We start from the raw sequence: 21,285 nt of genomic DNA, 5'->3' as shown, positions 1-21,285 counted from the left end.
ACAAGATATCAGTAATATCCAGCTTCAAGAGACATCATTTGCCATGCTTTCATTCTGGTTTCACTTCACAGCACTAGCCTATGGCCTAAGGGCCCCTTCCCACAATATTTCCAAACCAGCCTCCCTTAATCTTCCAAGCACATGAAGTTCCACTCCCCCAGTCTCCCTGGCCCTCTGATCCTCCCCACCTCAAGCCCCCCCTTGGGCTCCAGCTCTCCTTCCCCATTTGGTCTTAGTGCCAGATGGTACAGCTTCCTGAATGCAAAGTGTGACATTCTTTCAGAGGTGCCCTTCTCATGTAAACCACCACACCATCATTTTCAGACCAATATGTTTACCTCACACCTATTCAGCAGGGACAAATGATTGATGTCCAGGATTCAACAAACAAGCTAATCATCAACTGCATCAATATCAACTGTGGAAGGGCTTTAGTCATCAGGAGAAGATTTGGAAGAGAGGTCTCAAAACATATTGGGAGAGATCAATATAAAGGACACTTTTGAGATGGAGAGAGTGCAGAAGGGGTTAGTGAGATCCTTTCACATTAGGTCACAGACAGCTAACAGTTCAATTCCAGGTCGGTGACCATACAGCTTTTAATCTGCCAGCCTAGTGTTACTATCGTGGCATACATATTTCTAAAGGCAAATTTTCTCTGTGTCTTAGCAACAAATAGAAAACAGAACTGAATGAGCAAAGTTAGTGTTATTTGGGAAAGTTTAATTAAAAGCCATTGTAGAGCATTGAAGCTTTAAGAAATGCATAATGGAGCTAATAAAATTTCAAGGAACTGTGAAGTAAGTACTTTATCACTTCCCTGTAAATGTCTGAATGAGTAAGGATGTGCCGAACCCTTTAAGAGTCTTAATGAGTTCCAATGCACATTGCTATATTCTCTTTGCCAGTTGCATAGAAGCCTCTCTCTAATTAAACCAGAAGATTAAAACATAAAGGTGTTATTACAGTATCATTAAAGTGGAACTTATTTTACGCTAATGGACTCAGAATAGCTAAATTATTCATGCATGTATTGCATACAAAAATTATCAATGAGCATAATCACCATATCATATCAAAACTCTCTCATCTGTCTTTTTAGAATTAAATCTGAAATGAGTGATTTTATATAATGTAACTACCCAAAAATTAATAGCAAAAAGCCAGCAACCACACAGAGCCCAGAACTTAGAGTCCTCCTGCAGTGACAGAGGTTGAAAGAAATTCAGTATCCAGCTACCCATGGTCAAAGGCCCAGACCTTGTGCCAAACTGACAAGGTCCACGCAAGTGACTTTGTAGGAGTTTCCGAGGCAGAGTTCCAGTAAGTTGGACTGGAACAGCTCTACACTGTTTGAGATCCCCTGTCTTTCCTAGGCCACAGTTAAATACTCATTTTAAGTATCCTTAGCTCCATAATGGTCTCATTTACTAGAGGACATATGTGATCAATTCACTTCTGGGCAGCAAACTATCTCGAAATATACAGGCAGTCATTCTTTTAAATGTGCTTCACCTTGAGGGTATCACCCAACAAACACAGATGGCGGTACTATACTGGGAATAGCTAGAAACTAGGTAAAACCTACATGCAGTGGGACCACTGATGTAAAATGTCATCAACACTTTGCCAAGAATGAAAGCATTTCCAAACTGCCAGAAATATCAGCAGAAAATGGGGCATAGGTTGAATTGATTTTAAAAAAATGATTTAAGAGGGCCCAGCTCAGTTTGGAGAAGAGGAGGTATCCAGGTTAGGGAGTATCATTGCCTTCTGGAGAAAATGAAAAGACTTTTCCTTTAAAACAAACTAAAACTGAACCTTTATTTAAAATTCCTAACCATTACCAGGCACTAAATCCAATTGCAAAGTGCTTTAACTTTCCACCAATACATCAATTAGATGGTCATAAAGTACCTATTAACTAATTGATTTACAAATGAATTATACTCTGTTCATCACATAACTGCAGAGTTTGATTTTAAATTTATCTGAAGGGAGAGGATGTAACTTGATCATGGATGAAATTTAAAACAATTTGGCAAGTGCTTGAGCACCAGGATATAACACTGAAAAGGTGTGCAATGGGTTATATAGTTAGAAAGAATCCATAAATAGTGTAGCTAAAGATGGGACCAGACTAAGAGAGAGTATAAAGGTAAGACAGGTTTCCTGTGCATGTATATAGAGGCATGAAGCATATTAAACAAGCTTTGGGAGCTTCAAGTGTAATTAGCCATATTGAATTATAATGTTGTGGCAATCATGGAGACATAGATAAAAGAAAAAATATCAAATACTCCTGGAATCAGGAGGGATAGGAAAAGAACAAAGGAGGGGATTGGCAGTGTTAAGGAAAATATTGCAGTGCTGGAGATGGAGTGGTCAAGGACAGAATCTGTTTAGCTGGAACTTAAAACGAGATTTCAATTTAATTTATCAGGCTATTAGGGCAATTATAGTGCAAGACTATTATAGGGCAATTTAATTTGGCTGCCAACTGTTGGGAAGGATATGTAGAAGCACAATTTACAGGGAAATAGCAGAGGTGTGTCAAACCCATAGTTTAGAGATGGAGGAGATGGTTCAGATACAACTAGATACATTCCCACAAGAGAGTAAGGTGGGACAATTAAAGCCAGAGCCCCCTGGATGATCAAATGATAGTGGGAGAAACAGAGCATTAGAAAGGGTGCATTAACAGACATAATACAAGTGAGAACCATGTTGATTACAGGATGTTTAAATGGAAAATAAATAAGGGATGTGAAGAGAGAATGAGTTAATCCAAAACTCTTCAATAGGCATGTAAATAGAAAATACATCTTAAGAGAAGTGGTGAGGCCAATCAGGAACAAAAAAGGGAATCCAGTTTTAGGACACACAAAATGCTGGAGGAACTCAGCAGGTAGGGCAGCATCTGTGGAAGGAAATAAGCAGTCAACGTTTCAGGTCAAGACCCTTCATCAGTCCTGAGGTTTAATGCTCTGTTTCTCCCTCTATCATCCATTGTCCCACCTTACTCTCTTGTGGGAATGTATCTAGCTTGTATCTGAAGCATCTCCTCCATTATCACTAAACTATGGGTTTGACACACCTCTGCCATTTCCCTGTAAATTGCACTTCTACATATCCTTCTCAATATTGACAGCCAAATTAAATTGCCCTATAATAGCCTTGCCCTAATAGACCTATAAATTAAATTGAAACCTCTTTTTAATTCCAGCTAAACAGATTCTGTCCTTGACCACTCCATCTCCAGCACTGCAATATTTTCCTTAACACTGCCAATCCCCTCCTTTGTTCTTTTCCTATCCCTCCTGATTCCAGGAGTATTTGATATCTTTTCTTTTATCCAGGTCTCCTTGATTACCACAACATCATAATTCTATATGGCTAATTACACCTGAAATATCAACTGTTTATTTCCCTCCATAGATGCTGCCTGAGCTGCTGAGTTCCTCCAGCATTTTGTGTGTGTTGCTCCAGATTCCAACATCTGCAGAATCTCCTGTGTCTCCATGGGGACAGAGGGCATGGTTAAATGAGAACTAAGTAGTAAATGAGTACTTCACTTTCATTGTTATTGAGGAAGGAAATACTTCTGGTGTCTCAGTAAAGGAATATGTTATTGATTTAGGAAGGTATAGTTGAGAAACAATGTTAAAACTGATACCAGAATGGTTTTCTGTACCACAGGTGGACAGGATGCTGAGGGAAGCAAGGCAGAAAAACTGCAGGAATATTGGTTATTGTGATGCCTGGGGACTGGAGAATGGCAAATGTTGCATCCTTGCTCAAAACCGGATTAAATACAACAACTATAGGCCAGTCAGTTTAACTTTGGTGGTGGAGAAACCTCTAGAACTAGCATTCACTTGGGCAAGAGAGGATTGATTAGGGAAAGCCAGATTTGTTAAAGGCAAATCATTTTTAACTAATTTGATAGAGTTCTTAATACAATAACAGAGAGGGTTGATGAGAAAAAAATTGTTGATGTAGCTGATGTTTTATAAATGTGGATTTCAAAGGGCATTTAATAAACTGCCACATGATCGGCTAAGACTGAGCCCATGAAACAATAGGGCCTGTAGCAGCACAAATAGAAATCTGGATAGGTAACAGAAAACAGAGCAGCATTGAAGGTTATTTTAGGAGGGAGTTCTTCAGGGGTTGGTACTTGGATACCGCTTTTCTAACAGGGAAAAATTTCCAAATCTGCAGACAACATAACACTTGGAAGCATGGTGACCTAAGAGGATAGTGATAGACTTGAAGAGGTGGAATAGGGAAACATGAGACAATTAAATTTACCACAGAAAAATGTATGTGTCCCAAGTTGGAGGAAAATAAGAAAAGGTAATATAAACTAGAGGACACAATTCTAAGGGAAACACAAGAACAGAGAGATTTGTGTTTATATTGTCAATAAACCTTTGCTGTCCCAATGCTTTTCCTGGGTTTGTCATTAAATTCATCAGATCTACTAGTTTAATTTCTATTTTAATAAGTGCTGTTATTGCTGTTCTGCAAATAAAAAGATCTGGGCATAAGCATGAACAAATCTATAGGAATATTATCAGCAGTGCTCAGAACCCCCTCTCATTGCACAGAAGGTTCCCCCAACCCCCACCACTAGTGAAAGTAGTAGTTCAGGTTAAGAAAGTGTTTACAAAAATATAAAAGAATCTTGATCTTTGTATATGGAGATAGAGAGTTCAAGAGCAAAAGAGGACTGTTTTACAAGAAGTAAGATACTGACAATCTGAAATAAAAACAGACTGCTTGAAACTTAATCAGAACTGATGGAAGATTCTGATGAAAAGTCATCAACTGGAAACATTAATTCTATTTCTCTCTTCATCGATACTGACTGACCTGACTAGTATTTCTAGCATGCTTTTTTCCTTTTTTAAAGAAAAGGCAAGGAGGTTTAAACTGATCATTATTTCTTGAGCAGCCTAACTAACATATGCCACACAGCACCTTACACTAACAACTGTGTCACAAATTCTTCTCACTATTTTACACCATCTCCCATAAACAGTTAGGCTTTCCACAGTAACAAGGTTATATCTTCAGAGATCTTACATCTTTTCGCTAGTTCTACATTTGAGGCAGCTCTGACTTACTAGCTTTCAACTAATTCACTCAATCTTGTTGCTGATACAAAGCCCATAGAAGACAGAGAAATTGAGCAGTCTTCTCCACCATTGCATATCTCATTCCTTACGTAGAGGTGTTGGTGAGGTATGGTAGTCTTGGCACAGGGAAAGACAAGGTTAGTAGCTGTTGTAAGACAAGTTCGTAAGGTCTCAAAGGGCAAGGACTCTGGACACAGTCTTTGGAGTTAAAAATGATTTATTCACAAAGACAAACATGGGACAGGATGAATGGGAATGGACACACACTTACACACATGCACAGGGGTGATAGTGAACATGGGGAGATCACAACAAGGGTGAGATGCACACACACACACACAACAAACTGGGTACAAGCAAATCAAGGAAGAAACAATACAGTGCCTATCACCCCTTGACTCAGTGCAAGCATTGGCTCTATGGTCCCAGGGATCCTTAACTAATTACTCTTAAGCAGTGCACAGCTTACCTCAGCATTCCCCAGAGACAAAAGAGGCAGAACCAAGCATGTGGCACTCTTTATACTGCTGGAGGGCTGGGTAGTCCAGCCCAGGTAGTTCAAAAGGGCCAATGGCCTGGTGCCAGCAAAGACCTATTAGTCTGACATTGGTGGTGGGAAAGTTATTAGAATTGATCCTCAAGGATGAGGTTATGGAATACCTAGAGGTGCAAGGCAAGATAGGTCCAAGCCAACATGGTTTCGTGAAAGGAAGATCCTGCCTGACCAACCTATTGGAGAAATCTCAGGTAGGGTGTATAAGGGAGAGGTGGTAGATGTTGTGTATTTAGACTTTCAAAAGGCCTTCTTTTTACCCTGTACATTAATGATTTGGATGATGGAGTAAATGGTTTTGTGGCTAAATTTGTGGATGACACCAAGATAGGTGGAGGAGTAGAGAGTATTGAGGAGACAGGAAGGTTGCAGAGAGACCTAGATAGTTTAGGAGAATGGGCAAGGAAATGGCAGATGAGATTCAATGTTGAGAAATGTGCAGTTGTACACTTTGGAAACAGAAATAAATGGGCAGATTATTATCTAGAAGGGGAGAAAATTCAAAGTACAGAAGTACAAAGGGACTTGGGGGTACTCATGCAGGATACCCTAAAGGTTAACCACCAGGTCGGATTGGTGGTAAAGAAAGCGAATGCTATGTTGGCATTCATTTCGAGAGGTATAGTGTGTAATAGTAGGGAAGTGTTGATGAGGCTCCATGGGGCACTAGTGAGGCCTCATTTGGAATACTGTGTACAGTTTTGGGCCCCATATCTTAGGAAGGAAGTGCTGATGTTGGAGAGGGTTCAGAGGAGATTTACGAGGATGATTCCTGGAATGAAAGGGCTTACATATGATGAGTGCTTGTTGTCTCTTGGACTGTACTCACTGGAGTACAGAAGGATGAGAGGGGACCTCATAGAAACATTTAAAATGTTGAAAGGACTGGACAGAGTAGATGTGGCCAACCTGTTTTCCTTGGTGGGTGAGTCCAGGATCAGAGGGCACGATCTTAGAATTAGAGGATACAGGTTTAAAACAGAGATGAGGAGAAATTTCTTTAGCCAAAGGGTAGTGAATTTATGGAATTCCTTGCCACGTACAACAGTGGAGGCTAGCTCACTGGAGGCGTTTAAGGAGGAGATAGATAGATATCTAATTAGTCAAGGTATCAAGGGATATGGAGAAATTGGTTAGAATAGGTTTTTTTTGTCCCCCCCCCCCAATTTCTCATTTCTTTTTCTTTTTTTTCCCTTTTCTTTGGAGCAGACTCGATGGGCTGAATGGCCTACTTCTGCTCACTTGACTTGTGATCTTGTGACAAAGGAGCTTAAAAGGACCAATGGTTCAGGTGTGCACTTGATGGGTGGGGTAGAACCAAACCTTGATTGACAGTGGTGTGTCTTCTGACCAGGTAGGAGAGTGCTGTCATCCAACCAGGTGGGAGCAGTGTTGTCATGTGATAGCCATGACCTCCACAATACAGTGGCACAGCTTAGAGTTTGCACACCAATGTGTTTATCATGCCATTTCTTTTAAGTCATTATCTTCTACTCCTTTCTCTGCCTCTTTAATCCTACTACCATGCCCTCAGTTTCTAGCCTCCTTTACTGCAGATCCATTACAATGAGTGGGGACAGGACGCAGGAGGACAAAGAAGAGCAGGAAAGGAAAGAAGTTATTCTCAAAATTGATAAAGATGAAAATTATGGAGGAGAACCTGTGGTCCCTCAGGGTGGGACCATGCACTGTGTTCCTCTGTCATGAGGAGTAACAGTCAATAGTACACACATAGCATAGCTCAATGTCTGGTAGGCTTCTGCTGCAAATTTCAGTAGAAAGATCTTTATTGATGAAGAAGGTTTCAGCAGTAAATGTTTTGTGGAATCTGTTATGATTGCAGGTCCTCCCTAGCTTACAACCACCCAACTTACATACAGCCTGTACATACAAATGAGCATTTGGGAGACTGGCAGTAAGGATTTGCTGGCTACTGCAGGTCTGCAGGCATCTTTGGCCACCTGGGAACTCGGTTCGACGTCACATTTCTGATTTACGAACAGTTCACAGGAACAGAACCCTGCTGTAACCCGGGGATGGCCTGTACTGCCAATGCTGTTTGCAGAATATCTTGCAAGCTAAATCTATAAGAGCCTGATGAATATCCGCAGCATTTGAACATAGCATATTTTTGAAAGTGGCAATGCTGCAGACTAGATGTCACATATTACAGATGGCAATAATAGCAGAAAAATACTTAATCCAATATTCTGCTAGGTTTTGAAGCTAATACGTAATTTTAAGGTTGCAGAAGGAGGAACACCAAATGATGAGAGACAGCGTTCAAAAGCTAAAATCACTTACAGTAATCTTAAGGTTAATGCAGTAGTAATAACCTGTAAAATTCTCCTGTTTTTACGCAGGACATCACAGAATGGGTATGGAATGTACAATTTTCAACATCGAGACCTGGACACTAACCTTGAAATGTATTTTTATTAAAAGTGAAATGCTGGCTAAATATCCAGGAAGAAACACTTTAACTGCTTGGAATCCTAAATTTATAATGGAGCTTGGTAATTTTTTTCTCTTTCCCATTTTAGATTTGATTTGTAACTCCATGCAGCTTGTCAGTGGGAGCAATCTGTCACTGACCGGGAGTAACCCTGACCAGCCACCTGCTTGGTGCTTGAAGCAGAGCACACAGGAGAAAACTCTACCAACTACTCTGACAAACTCGCTGTCTGGAAAGAATAATCCTTAACTAGGATTGCCCGAATGAGTGGAAGGCATGCAGGAGCAGCTTTTACAAATTAGTACTCTGTGTGCAGAGCTTCACACATCAGGAACACATTCCTCTGCAATGGCTTGAGATCCTTGCAGGGGACACTGGCTTACTTGCCTGACCTACCACTATGCTCTCTTGACATACACAGCTTCATGCAATAACAATAGGCTGTAAATGCCTATTCCTATGATGAACTGAGAATAGTCTGAAGACAAATTGAATAGATAAGTGTGCTGGCACATCTGCTATTTCCCAGAACATGCTCTTGGTGGGCAAATGTCTCCACCACTAACAGCAATCCCAGACTTGGGATAGGACGGTGCAATACTGGGAGCCAGGTCCTCCTTTGGTACTTCATCATGATGGATGGCGAGTCGAACAGCAGTGAGCAGCCAGAATACTGAATGAGAAATTAGTGTCTGTTGGTGGCAGTAGGAAGTAAATTGTCTGGTTTTGGAGGGACATGTTAAATGCTCCCATTTATATACATATACACAGGTAGACACTCACAGCCCCAAGGTGTTTACAGTTATGTGAGGGAAAGAGGAACATGGCTCTGCTTCTCCTATCGCCCATGCACATTCCTCAGCTCTGGTGTTTTTAAGGAAGGATGCCCTGAGCTCAACAGCATCAATTATTAGCTGATCCTGACAAAGTCCTTACATGTAGACCAGTGTATTTTTGATCTCAGACACAGGATTTATACTTTCCACCACTCCCTTACCTACACCCTCCAATCTTTTCCTTAAATAGTGTGCCCCACAGAATCCAACAATAAGTTCTCTTGCCTGCTAGGTAATACTGGTGTCATTGGTGAGTGCTTTAAAGTACTGTATTTCCTTTCCTTTATTTTATAACATTTAATATTATTAATTTTGTGTAAACATTCTTCCCCTTTGACAAACCAGCACCCCCATTTCCCATGGATGGCAGATAGCTTTTATTGTATCAAGGGAATCATGAGATATAAAGTCAGTGCAGAATGTGGCAGTGGTAAAAGGTCATGTATCACCGTACCGACTGGTGGAGCATTTACACGGGGCTGAATCCTGCTTCTGTTGCTTATATTCTTATGTTATGTTATTCAGCATGTTTCTTCTGGCTATCTTCTTCCTGCCAAAGGATGTAAGCTCACCTTTAATTCACAGTTACATGCTCTGGCGTCACTGTTGGGTCAGCACCTGTAGCTCCAAAACTCGGCAAGTGATAAGCAGTGCCGGGGTCCTGCAGCTCAAGCACAGAACTAGAAAAGGAATTTTTCTAGCCAATAGGTGGGAATGAACATAGATAGTGACTAAATGCTTAGATACCAGCTAAGCATTGAATCTGGAATGACAACTGGATTTGAAAGACATTGAGCACTTTTAGTTTAATGTGCTTATGGACAGATAGAAGAGAAACTCAAAATTAGTTCATTTTAGTTTATAATATGCCTTGCACAATTGTAGCTGATAAACTTGCATAGTAAGTTTGCAAAGATTCACAATGATTTGAGAGGAAGATTCAAACCTTAAAGGAATTAAGATCGGATTACCCCAAGTAGCTGCCTGTGAAGCTATTACATTATGTGGGATTCCTGAATTACTATAGTTTGTCATTGCCTTATGAGTATGTGTTTTGTTTTGTCATGTTTAACAAAGGGGAATATCTGAAAGTATGTGAAATATTGCATTAGCAGTGGATTAATATAATTGACCCTACCACTTGTTTAACAATGTGGTGAATAGTTGTATCATACGATACACTTGCCTTCATCAGCCGAGGTATTGATTATAGGAGTTGGGACGTCATATTACAGCTGTACAGATCATTGATTAGGCTGCACTTGGAGTATTGTGTGCAGTTCTGGTCGCCACACAATAGGAACGATGTGATTAAGCTAGAAAGGGTGCAGAAAAGATTCACAGGAATGTTGTCTGGACTGGAGGGCTTGAGTTATAGGAGGGATTGGATAAACTGGCACTGTTTTCCCTGGATGGAAGGAGGCTGAGGTGTGACCTTGTAGAGGTTTATAAAATCATGAGGGGCAGAGATAAGGTGAATGGTCACAGGGTCATATATAGGGTAGATAGTCCGTCTTTTTCCCTGGGTAGAGGAATCTAATACTGAATGGCATAGGTTTAAGGTGAGAATGGAAAGATTTAAAGAGGGTCGGAGGGGCAAGTTTTTCACACAGGGCGTGGCGGGTATATGGAACAAGCTGCCAGAGGAAGTGATAGATGTGGGTACAATGGCAATGTTTAAAAGATACTTAGGCAGGTACACGGATAGGAAAGATTTAGAGGGATATGGGCCAAATGCAGGAAAATGGGATTAGCGTAGATAAGCATCTTGGCCGGCATGGATGAGTTGGGCCAAAGAGCCTGTTTCTGTGCTGTATCACTGTATGAATCAATGTATCCATAAAAATCTACACCATTCTCAAGTTCTGTCAGGGTGTGATCAGATGTCTTTAATATTTACTTCCATCATAGTTATCCAAGTAAGCTTGGGATATGAAATAAGTGCCAGCCTCATCAGTGATGTCTGCATCTTCGTTAACTTTAGTCCTGATTTTAACCTAACTTGTCTTCTAAGAGCAGGGCTAGTTTGGCTCTGATACCCAGGTTATGTTAAATTTGATGTTATAGTTCATTGATTACAAAGGTGTAAAATTGTGGCGAGTACAAACCTTGAGTCTGACCCAAACTTGGTTACTATCTACATCAATGACCTGGACAAGGGAATGAAATGTAAGGTTTCCTACTTTGCTGATGACATGGAAGGGCATGTTGTGATAAGGACATTGTGATTCTGTAACGCAATATAGAGATTTAGTGACTGGGCAAAAACTTGACAAATGGAGTTTAATGTGGGGGAGCGTGAGCTCACAAAGGCAGAATAATATCTACATGGAGAGGGACTGCACATGTGAGAGGTTCCAAGGGATCTATGTGTTCTGGTGCACGAATTACAAAATGTTACAGAACCAACAAGTAGTTCAGAAGGTAAACAGCATGTTGGCTTTTATTGCAAAGGGGTTGGAGTTTAAGGATAGGGGGGTTTTGTTACAGTTGTCCACCTGGAACACTGCCCACAGTTTTGATTCCATTTCCTAAAAAAGAATGTGATAGCGTTGGAAGCAGTTAAAAGGATATTCGCCAGCCTAATTCCTGGGATGAGAGGGTTATCCTACCAAAACAGGCTAGACAGTCTGAGTCCGTATTCCTTGGAGATGAGAAGAATGAGGGGTGTTCTCATTCAAACATATAAAAGGGGGGGGGGTAACAGGTAGATGTTGAGATGTGGGAGAGTTACAAACAAGGGGACAGAGCTGTGAAAAAAGAAGCTGGTCATTTAAAACTGAGGTGTATAGTAATTTCTTCTCCCAAAGGGTGATGAATCCCTGGAATTCTCTGCCCCCGAGGGTGATGGAGGCCAGATCATCAGATATATTTAACGTGAAGACAGATAAATATTTGAAAGATCAAGGAATTAAGGATTATGGGGACCTGGCACAGAAGAGGAGTTGAGGCAACCAGGAATCAGTCATGATCATGTTGAATCTGAGGGGTAAATCTTTCACACAAAGAGTAGTTGGTATCTGGAACGAGTTGCCAGAAGAGGTGATGGGGGCAGGAACAGTACCAATATTTAAGAGGCATCTGTACAGGTACTTAAATAAATATGGTATAGAGGGATATGGAATTCATGTAAACAAGTGGGATTAGTATAGATTGACATGACAGTTGGCTCGACATGGTGGGCCAAAGGGACTGATTCAGTGCTGGACAACTCTGGGTCTATGAATGGTGGGGCAGGCTTGAGGGGCCTGGTGGTCTACTCCTGCTCCTATTTACTTCTGTTCTTTTGTTCTTGTCTTTCAGTCCCTAGATCTAGATACCAAACTAAAAGAACAGACTTCTACGTGCACAGTTAAAAGAAGCGGTACAACTGTCCATTTTTATAGGAATAAAAGGACAAGAAAATGTAAGTTGCTTAAAGAAAGAACCTGAACAGCAAAGTGCCATTCACAACAAGAACTGAACTCCAGGGGATGATATTATTATACAGCACCTATTTAACTTGGTAGTTCAGTGTATTTGGAACTATGTACGTCTCAGGTTCACTTTACAGGGACTTCCCTCATTCATTTGAAGTCTGGTCCTCGTGTAGATGCACTTTTTCTTGTATGGATATGAGCACAGCATAGGCTGATGCCTCCATGCCCAGTAGTACTGAACTCTGATCACATTGTTTTATGACATCTGCCAGCCTAAATATTGGAATGCCAATATACCTCTATTTAATTTCTTGTGGAGCTACAACTTGATAAAAACAAAATGTAATAATTTGTGTCTTTTATTTACTCATCTTTTTTTTTAACCTAAGCATTTGGTTTGGGATCCAAAAATTGTCCTTCTTGATTTAAGGCCCATGGTGTAATCTCCTTTTAATGTGTTGTGTCACCGAGCTGCCAGAAAACGGATATTTTAACAAGTTCTGGAGCTGCATAAACTCATTGATCTGACTGTGACGAACAGACACCACTAACACTTTGAGATTTAAAAAGCCAGTGGGTACGAACAAATGATTAGCAGAGAATGTGGTGCTTTCTGATCTTATTATCTTCCAGGAATGACTGAAAACCACCCAGCACAGTTTCAAAATCCTCTAGGAATCATTGGTAATGGGAATAGATAGCTCTGCAGCTGTAGAGAGTTTATACTTTTAGTTCTGCTCATCTTTAATTTAAACATCATGCTTGTTTATTCATAGAGAATAAAAGCACGGCCACTTTAAAGAAGATTACTGCCTTGTCCTCCCATAACTGCACTCAAAATTTACAGAATGCCAACTCTATTTCCTCAAGCACCCTTAAAGAACCACATTAACAGCAGGAAAAACTGAACAGGGCAGATCTATCATCAAAGATCCCCACCATCCCAACCACGCCATCTTCTCATGGCTACCATCAGGCAGTAGGCACAAAAGCCTGAAGTCCACACCACCAGGTTCAAGGACAGCTACTTCCCTTCAACTATTCAGTTCTTGAACCGACCTGCACAACCTAATCACTATGGCAGTGGTAATGGTAGTATACTATGATAGTGGCATTGGTATTGGTTTCAATACCAATACCAATACCACTACCATAGTATAGCAACACAATGACCACTTTGTTTTTTTTCTAATTGTGTTCTTTCGTGTATAACTTTTGTATAATTTATGTTTGTCTTGTGACTGTTGTGTAGCCTGTGATGCTGCTGCTGCAAGTTTTTCATCACACTCGTGCACACATGTACTTGTGTACATGACAATAAACTCGACTTTGAGATAGCATATGTGGAAAGAATACTAACGCTTCATTAGCATTGTGCTTTTTAAAAATCTGCTGTAGCCCATGCAAAATTCATGAATGAACTGGATTTTCAAATTTATGGTTATTTGGTGTGGATATAACAGCTGTCAAAGCCAATGCGGTACCAACACTTTCAGTTATCTTTGCAGCTTGCTTACACATCACTTTTGGAGGTTTCAGTGGATCTGACCCATGCTGGCCATTTAAAGCAATCTAAAGATACTCTCAAATACTGACCACTGAAACAATGCTGCACTGTTGTATAAATATGGTGCTGAATTCTTTTGAAATTGCAGAGAATTTGCAATTGGAACTATCCAATCAGAACTTTTGCCTGTTCATAGCTTCCTACGCAAGTAATTACAGTCTCTGTGGAGCAACCTAATTTTGAATGCACAAGGATCCTGAGCCTGGCTGTATGTCGGCTATTGGGAATGGAGGAAATCTAAAGCAGCTGCAGACTGTTAAAGGCTCCACTTTCTAAAATTTCTGAAAGGACAGCAAGTCACCAAGAAGAAGGGACAGAGAGCAAGAAATGCAGCAACATTAGAAAGTTGAAAGATTGCTACAGACAGGGGAGAAATGCCCAAAGAGGTTGCATTCCCAAGGCTCTGTATTCCATAGGCAAAAATTGAGAATGGAATGAGGGTTCAACTCCTCTTCTGCACCATTTCTCCATATCCCTATAGTCTTAAATCTATCAAATATTTATCCACCTCCATTTTAAATACTTTTAATCACCCAGCTTCCACTACCCGCCGGGGCAGAGAATTCCAGAGATTCACCATCCTCGGCGAAAAGAAATTTCTATGCACCTTGGAATGAGGATGAGAACGGAAGGAGAATCACTATTGGATAGCCAACATTGTCCCAGCACAGGAAAATATTAAATTTATTTTCTGAATAAGTGAAACATATTATCAGATGATCTGTACAAACGGTATGCAAGACAAGTTTTTCCCTGTACCTCGGTACAAGTGACAATAATATACCAATACCAACAGATAAAGGCTTTGCCAATTAGAAGAGTGGCTTTAGTGCAGCACAGTAGTACAGAGGTAGAGCTGCTGCCTCACAGCTCCAGTGACCCGGTTTTGATCCTATCCTCAGGTGCTACCCGTGTGGTGCTTACACAGTCACCCTGTGAGTATATGGGTTTTCCCAGGTGCTCCATTTCCCTCCCACATCAAAAAGATCTGCTGGCTGGTAGGGTATTTGGCTGCTGTAAATCACCCCTACACTAGGTGGTAGTAGGAGCATCATGGTGGAGTTGATGGGCATGTGAAAGGGAAAGTGGTGGAAGGGGACCAATGGGAATGCTCTGAGAGCTGCCATAGACTCAGAGGCCTCTTTCTATGCTGTGAGCAATAGAATATGAAAGTTTAAAAAAAGTGCTTCCTTTGCTATGAGTGACTTTCTGAAAGAAATGATATTACTTCTCTTTCCATTTTCTGATTTGACTAATCTCTTCACTAAAGAACATCCTCCTGGGAACAGCAGGGACTGTGAATGGTTGGCATGCTGACTGTTTAGGGATGGTAACAATGCCACAATATGGTCAGTTTAACACATGTAATTTACAAGTGAATGGACATGACTCATCATTGAAAGGTTTTCATTTTTGAATGAGCAGGAAGGGTTCTGCAAACATTTGAGATAAAACGCGTAGGACTATTATCTGCTGAGCTCTTGGTTTTTCTGCTGAGCACTTAACTACAGAGAAGTGAATGAAGCTACAGTCATTCCACTGCGGCACACACTGCATGTCCCTAACTGGAACTTCACTGTGTGTCTATTCTGCTGCTCAGCATAATACTTACACGATTTCAATACAAGGATGGTTCACATTCACAGCACGGCACGGGGCGGCACGGTAGTGTAGCGGTTAGCACAACGCTATTACAGCACCAGCAATCGGGGTTCGATTCCCGTCGCTGTCTGTAAGGAGTTTGTACGTTCTCCCATGTCTGCGTGGGTTTCCGCCGGGCGCTCCGGTTTCCTCCCACATTCTAAAGACGTACGGGTAGGTTAATTTGGGGTTTAAAATGGGCAGTGTGGACTCGTTGGGCCGGAAGGGCCTGTTACCACGCTGTAAATAAAATTTAAAAATTTAATTTAATTTTAAAACATTCACTACCTACTGTGTTCCATACTTCTGTTTGCCTCTCTTGCCTTTGAATTCAATTTGTCAGTATATTTGCATCTGTCAGAAATAGTTACTGACAAGAAAGTCATCATTCCAAAATGATGGCAAGATTTCTCTGATCACTAATTGTTAGTGACAGGAGAATCGGGAAGGTTTCTGCAGATCTTTATTTCTGGGAAAGTTATTATGATGTTCTGAGAAAACACTTTCATGATTTTATTAGAAGTAGGAATCAGCAACTCTGATTTTATTCTGTTCATTCAATGTTACTGTGTTCAGCAGCCTAGGTGCTGCAACTGTGTGCGAGCGGCAGTAGGGGTGGGAAATATCCTCACCATTTCTTTCACCCTGTTGCCAGGGGGAGTTCAAGGAACCACATTCATGTGATGCCAAGTTAAATCAGAACAGTTCATGTTGGTTTCACCTCGCTACACAGAATCACCACCTGTGGTACGCACCATCTAGAGTTGGAGAGTAATACAGCAAGGAAACAGGCCCTTCAGCCCAACCCATCCATGCCAACCATGATGCCTATCTACGCTACTCCCATTTGCCCACATTTGGTCCATATCCTTCTAAACCTTTCATATCCATTTACCTGTCTAAATGTCTTTTAAACGTTGTAATTGTACCTGTCTCTGCCATCTCCTTTGGCAACTCATTCCATATACCATCTACTCTATGTGTGAAAAACTTGCCCTTCCCCTTTAAATCTTACCCTTCTCATCTTAAACCCATATGCTTAAGTTTTAGACTTCCCTACCCTGGGAAAAAGACTGTGATTATTTACCCTATCTATGTCCCACATAATCTTTTTTGTCCCCTCTCTATCTTTGCCTTTTTCAGACGCAGAGCTTTGAATGAGCTCACATTCTACACCTGAAGGTGGTCAGTGAGGAAGAACGGGCTGTGAATGGCAGGGAGGCCTTCGGCTTCATTGTTGTCCCGCTCCCAAAGCAACCTGACAGCCTGCAGTGGCTGACAAAGCCTCTAACCGCTTTTATGTATCTCTAATCGAGATGTGTGATAGCGATTCAAATAGACTTAAACACATTAAAAAATAAAAACTTTAAAAAATGAAAAACCAAAATGCAAAAGTGTACTTAAAACACATTAACATGCCACTGAACATGAAAATAAAGTAAAATGAATAAAGCACTTAACTACATATCTTACTTTCCATGGTGTTGGTATTTATATTCAAATGAATAGGGTCACTGTTTCTATGATGGCATGCCCTGATAACAGCCAGGGTATGTAGGACTTGGCAACATCACCACACTGGCCTCCTATCATCCCACACCTTTGTATGTTTGTATGTCTGTCAAGTTTTCCACTTGGGGCTTCACTTTGGTTAAGGTAAGTGTACTAAATATTTGCATCTGTACTACAAATCTAAATTAATCCAAATTCTGTGCACAGAGGAGAATTCAGCACTGACAGAAACTGTGTTCAAACAAATGGAGAATTTCTGCTGGACACAGGTGCATTCATTAATATTCATATTCCTGCTTGCTTTGCTTTTGCCAACAAGCATTGTATATATATTTCATAAATATTTTAAAACCAGTGGCTCACAAATTCAAATCCCCGAGAGATTCAATGCAAATTTCATCAAAGTTGCCTGAGGGTAAAACTTAGAGGGGAATGTACTATAGGAATAGAACAGACCCAGGGGTTTTATGTATTCCATCACTGATCCACTTCCAATCTAAAGGTTTTACCACTACTGCTTCTTCAATAGAAACAGCCTCTATTGGTGACCTGGCACTATACAGCAAGATTAATACTAACCCCAGCCATATGCAATTACTCTTACACTGTGCCTCAACCCAGATGCCATCCTGCAACCCAGACACCATGTTGCAAATCTGTGACTGGTCTAAAGCCATGCATTAATCATGGACACATGCAGCAAAAAACCTGGTGAATTCAATAACCCTGCTGCATTCACATAGCGCACTTAAATACACAAAAGAACTTCTGGCCTATAACTTCAGGAAACAGATTGCCTTGATTAAAGTTGATGCTCGACAGTCCAAGGTCCTCCAGTCTCCTCCTCCTTTCACCTCTTTTTTTTCTCATGAATTCATTCCCCTTGCAGGCACTTACAAAGTAGATTACTGCTTCCATCTGCAGGATGGGAGGGTAGTTACTGTAATGGCAATCTTGTTCTTCATGCCAGATCTGAAAAACTGTAGATTTTCTTTTTCCTATGTGAATACTCAATAATTGTAGGGTAGATCCTTCCTCCTTCAGCACTTCTCGCTCTGTTGGATTTTAGACATCTTTATCCATTCCATATTTTGCCTTGTTGGGTGCACATAGTGTTATTTAGTACTATCTTTCTCATTTGCCATTTACTGAGACCTTGGCTAATGCTCTATCATGTCCACATTCTCTCCACAATCCACACACTCCTTGCTTCCCTTGCTGTTCACATTCAAATCACCTCAGAATCTACTCAACAATGGAGAGAGATTTCTCTTCATTTTAGACCTAAAACCTCAGCACTTTATCTTGTGGGCCCTAGTTTTATTTTCACTGCAACTGCTTTACCTCAATTCACTTTATTTGTTAGGCACACGTGATCTGCAGAATTTATTGTTGTGAGGTCATATTTAATTAGACATTAGCTTTGAAAAATATTTTGGAAGTTAGGATGTGGGACATGACGATGTGAACTAATTGAAAATGCACACAAGCCCAGAATTTGGATGGCTGCTATTTTGGGTGCACTTAAACGTTGTTGCCATTAGCGACAATGCCAAATTGGGTCCCTCCAAAAAATTGCAAAATTAACCAAAATCTGGTGTGAAACAGCATTATTGCTGGTCTCTAAACAGAAAGAAGAGCTAAAGCAGAACCTGCAGGATTTCCAATGGATGAGGATCAGTATGGAGCAGCTCCCAACACTTTGCTGTACTGCAATCACAATCAGCCCTTAAAGGAACACCCCTCAAGGGACCCATACTGCACTAGCACACATAATGGAGGAGAAAAAGAGAGAAGCTGCAAAGATGAGGGAGAGAGTTTTCACTTGTGCTCAACAAGATTCCCACCAGGAGGGAGTGGACAGGAGACCCATCAGGCCACCAGTGAGAAATCCAACACAATGGAGCAACACAAGTAGATAATTTACATCCTTGCAGGATATAAATTAATGATCTGCACACCACTTTACATCTGTAGATTAGATGTACATCTCTCCTCTTCCATCAGGTAGAAGATACAGGAGCCTGAGGGCATATGCCACAGGCTTAAGGACAGCTTCTACCCCACTGTGATAAGACTAGTGAACGGTGAGATGGACTATGACCTCACAATCTACCTTGTGACCTTGCACCTTATTGTCTACCTGCACTGCACTTTCTCTGTAGCTGTGACACTTTAACTCTACTGTTATTGTTTTTACCTGTACTACCTCAAAGCACTCTGTACTAACTCAATGTAGCTGCACTGTGTAATGAATCGACCTGTACGATCGGTATGCAAGACAAGTTTTTCGCTGTACCTCAGTACAAGTGTCAATAATAAACCGATACCAATAGAGATTCACACAGAAAAGTGAACTTAATATCGAATTCTCCAACTTTGGGTCACTCACACTTCCTGCCTGTTGTCATGTTGACTCAGTTTTCCTTACTCTATTCACATAGTCTGGCCAGCAGGGCAAGTCCCACAGCCACACCATTTACAACACATTACATAGACAAAGAAGCTGAATGTGCTGGTAACTGCCCCTATTAAGCAATTTGGATTCACCCTATCAGAGATATTCCCTTTGTTCTACCCATCCACCCTCCAACTTCTCTTCTATTGTATCTAACTTATATTTCTCCCTTTCCCAATTCTGACAGTGTCCCCAGATATTCACTGCTGCTCCTTCCATAATTGGTGTCTGCCTTGGTAAATGTTTCCAGCATTTTCTGATTTTGTGAAAGAAATTAACATTAGTGAAAATTAGTATTAAAGAAATTAATAGGGTTGAACAGTGATAAATCCCAAGGACTTGATGACCCGCACCTCAGGTGTTTGAAGGTGGCTAGGGAGATACCAGATGCACTGGTGATAATCTTGGTAATTGGTTTATCATTGCCACATGTACCGAGATACAGTGATAAGCTTCGTTTTGCGTGCTATCTATTCAGATCATTTCACAACATCAGTATATTGAGGTGGTACAAAGGGAAAAACAATACAGAATGCAGAATAAAGTGTTGCAGTTACAGAGAAAGTGCAGTGCAGGCAGACGGTAAGGTGCAGGCCATGACAAGGTAGATTTTGAGGTCAAGAGTCCATCTTATCATACAAGAGGTTCATTCAATAGTCTTATAACAGTGGGATAGAAGCTGTCCTTGAGCCTGGTGGTCTTCCAAAGTTTCTTTGATTCTGGGCTGATTCCACAGATAGGAAATGAAATCCCACTGTTTAAGAAAGGTGGAAGACAGAAAACTGAGAAGTATAGACTCGTTAGTCTGACAGCACCAGTAGGGAAATGAAGGAATCTATTATTAAAGAAGTGGTAACAGGGCACTTAGAAAATAATAATAGGATTGGACAGGGTCACCATGGATTTATGAAAAGAAAAAAACTTAATCATGCAATGAGTAGTCATAATTTGAAATTCATTTCCTGAAAACAAAATGGAAATAGATTCAGTCATGGCTTTCAAAAAGTAATCAGACCAGTAGTTGAAAAGTGACAGGATTGCTTTTGCAGGGAGCTGGCACAAGCTGGATGAGCCAAATTTCCTCTTTCCATGTTGTAATAATTCTTTTCAAAATCGGGTAGTGGTCAAAGGGTAGTAAATAATGCATTAATTACTTATGATACAACTGACAGCAGAATGTGCAAATCTTTGTTGGAAATCAAGATAGAATCACAGCATGGCTGATAGTACTATGAAGAATACTGTGCAGGCAAAACAGGTTGTTGCATGTTTAAAAGTTAGCAATTAAATCAAGATATCAGTATTTAACGATCTGGTCTTTAGGAGGGAATATTAAACAAGAGTATTTAACTGTTCATGAACCTATGACCTTGAACTTAGGCATTTTGCGCAGTTTCAGAGAACTGCATCAGGCATTATTAGGTAAAATGGATTTTATGAATCAATGCCCTTAACTTTTATTTCCATCATCTACAAATTTCCCCATTAAACTACGTTAACAGTAGCAATGGATTCTAATATAATTGGTATTGGTATTGGTTTATTATTGTCACTTGTACCGAGGTACAGTGAAAAGATTGTCTTGCATACCGATCGTACAGGTCAATTCATTACACAGTGCAGTTACATTGAGTTAGTACAGAGTGCATTAATGTAGTACAGGTAAAAACAATAACAGTACAGAGTAAAGTGTCACAGCT

Source organism: Pristis pectinata, chromosome 1 (assembly GCF_009764475.1).
Source record: "Pristis pectinata isolate sPriPec2 chromosome 1, sPriPec2.1.pri, whole genome shotgun sequence".
In the NCBI taxonomy this organism is placed as follows: domain Eukaryota; kingdom Metazoa; phylum Chordata; class Chondrichthyes; order Rhinopristiformes; family Pristidae; genus Pristis; species Pristis pectinata.
The sequence above is the reverse complement of the archived record's forward strand: the minus strand, read 5'-3'. Positions refer to the sequence as shown.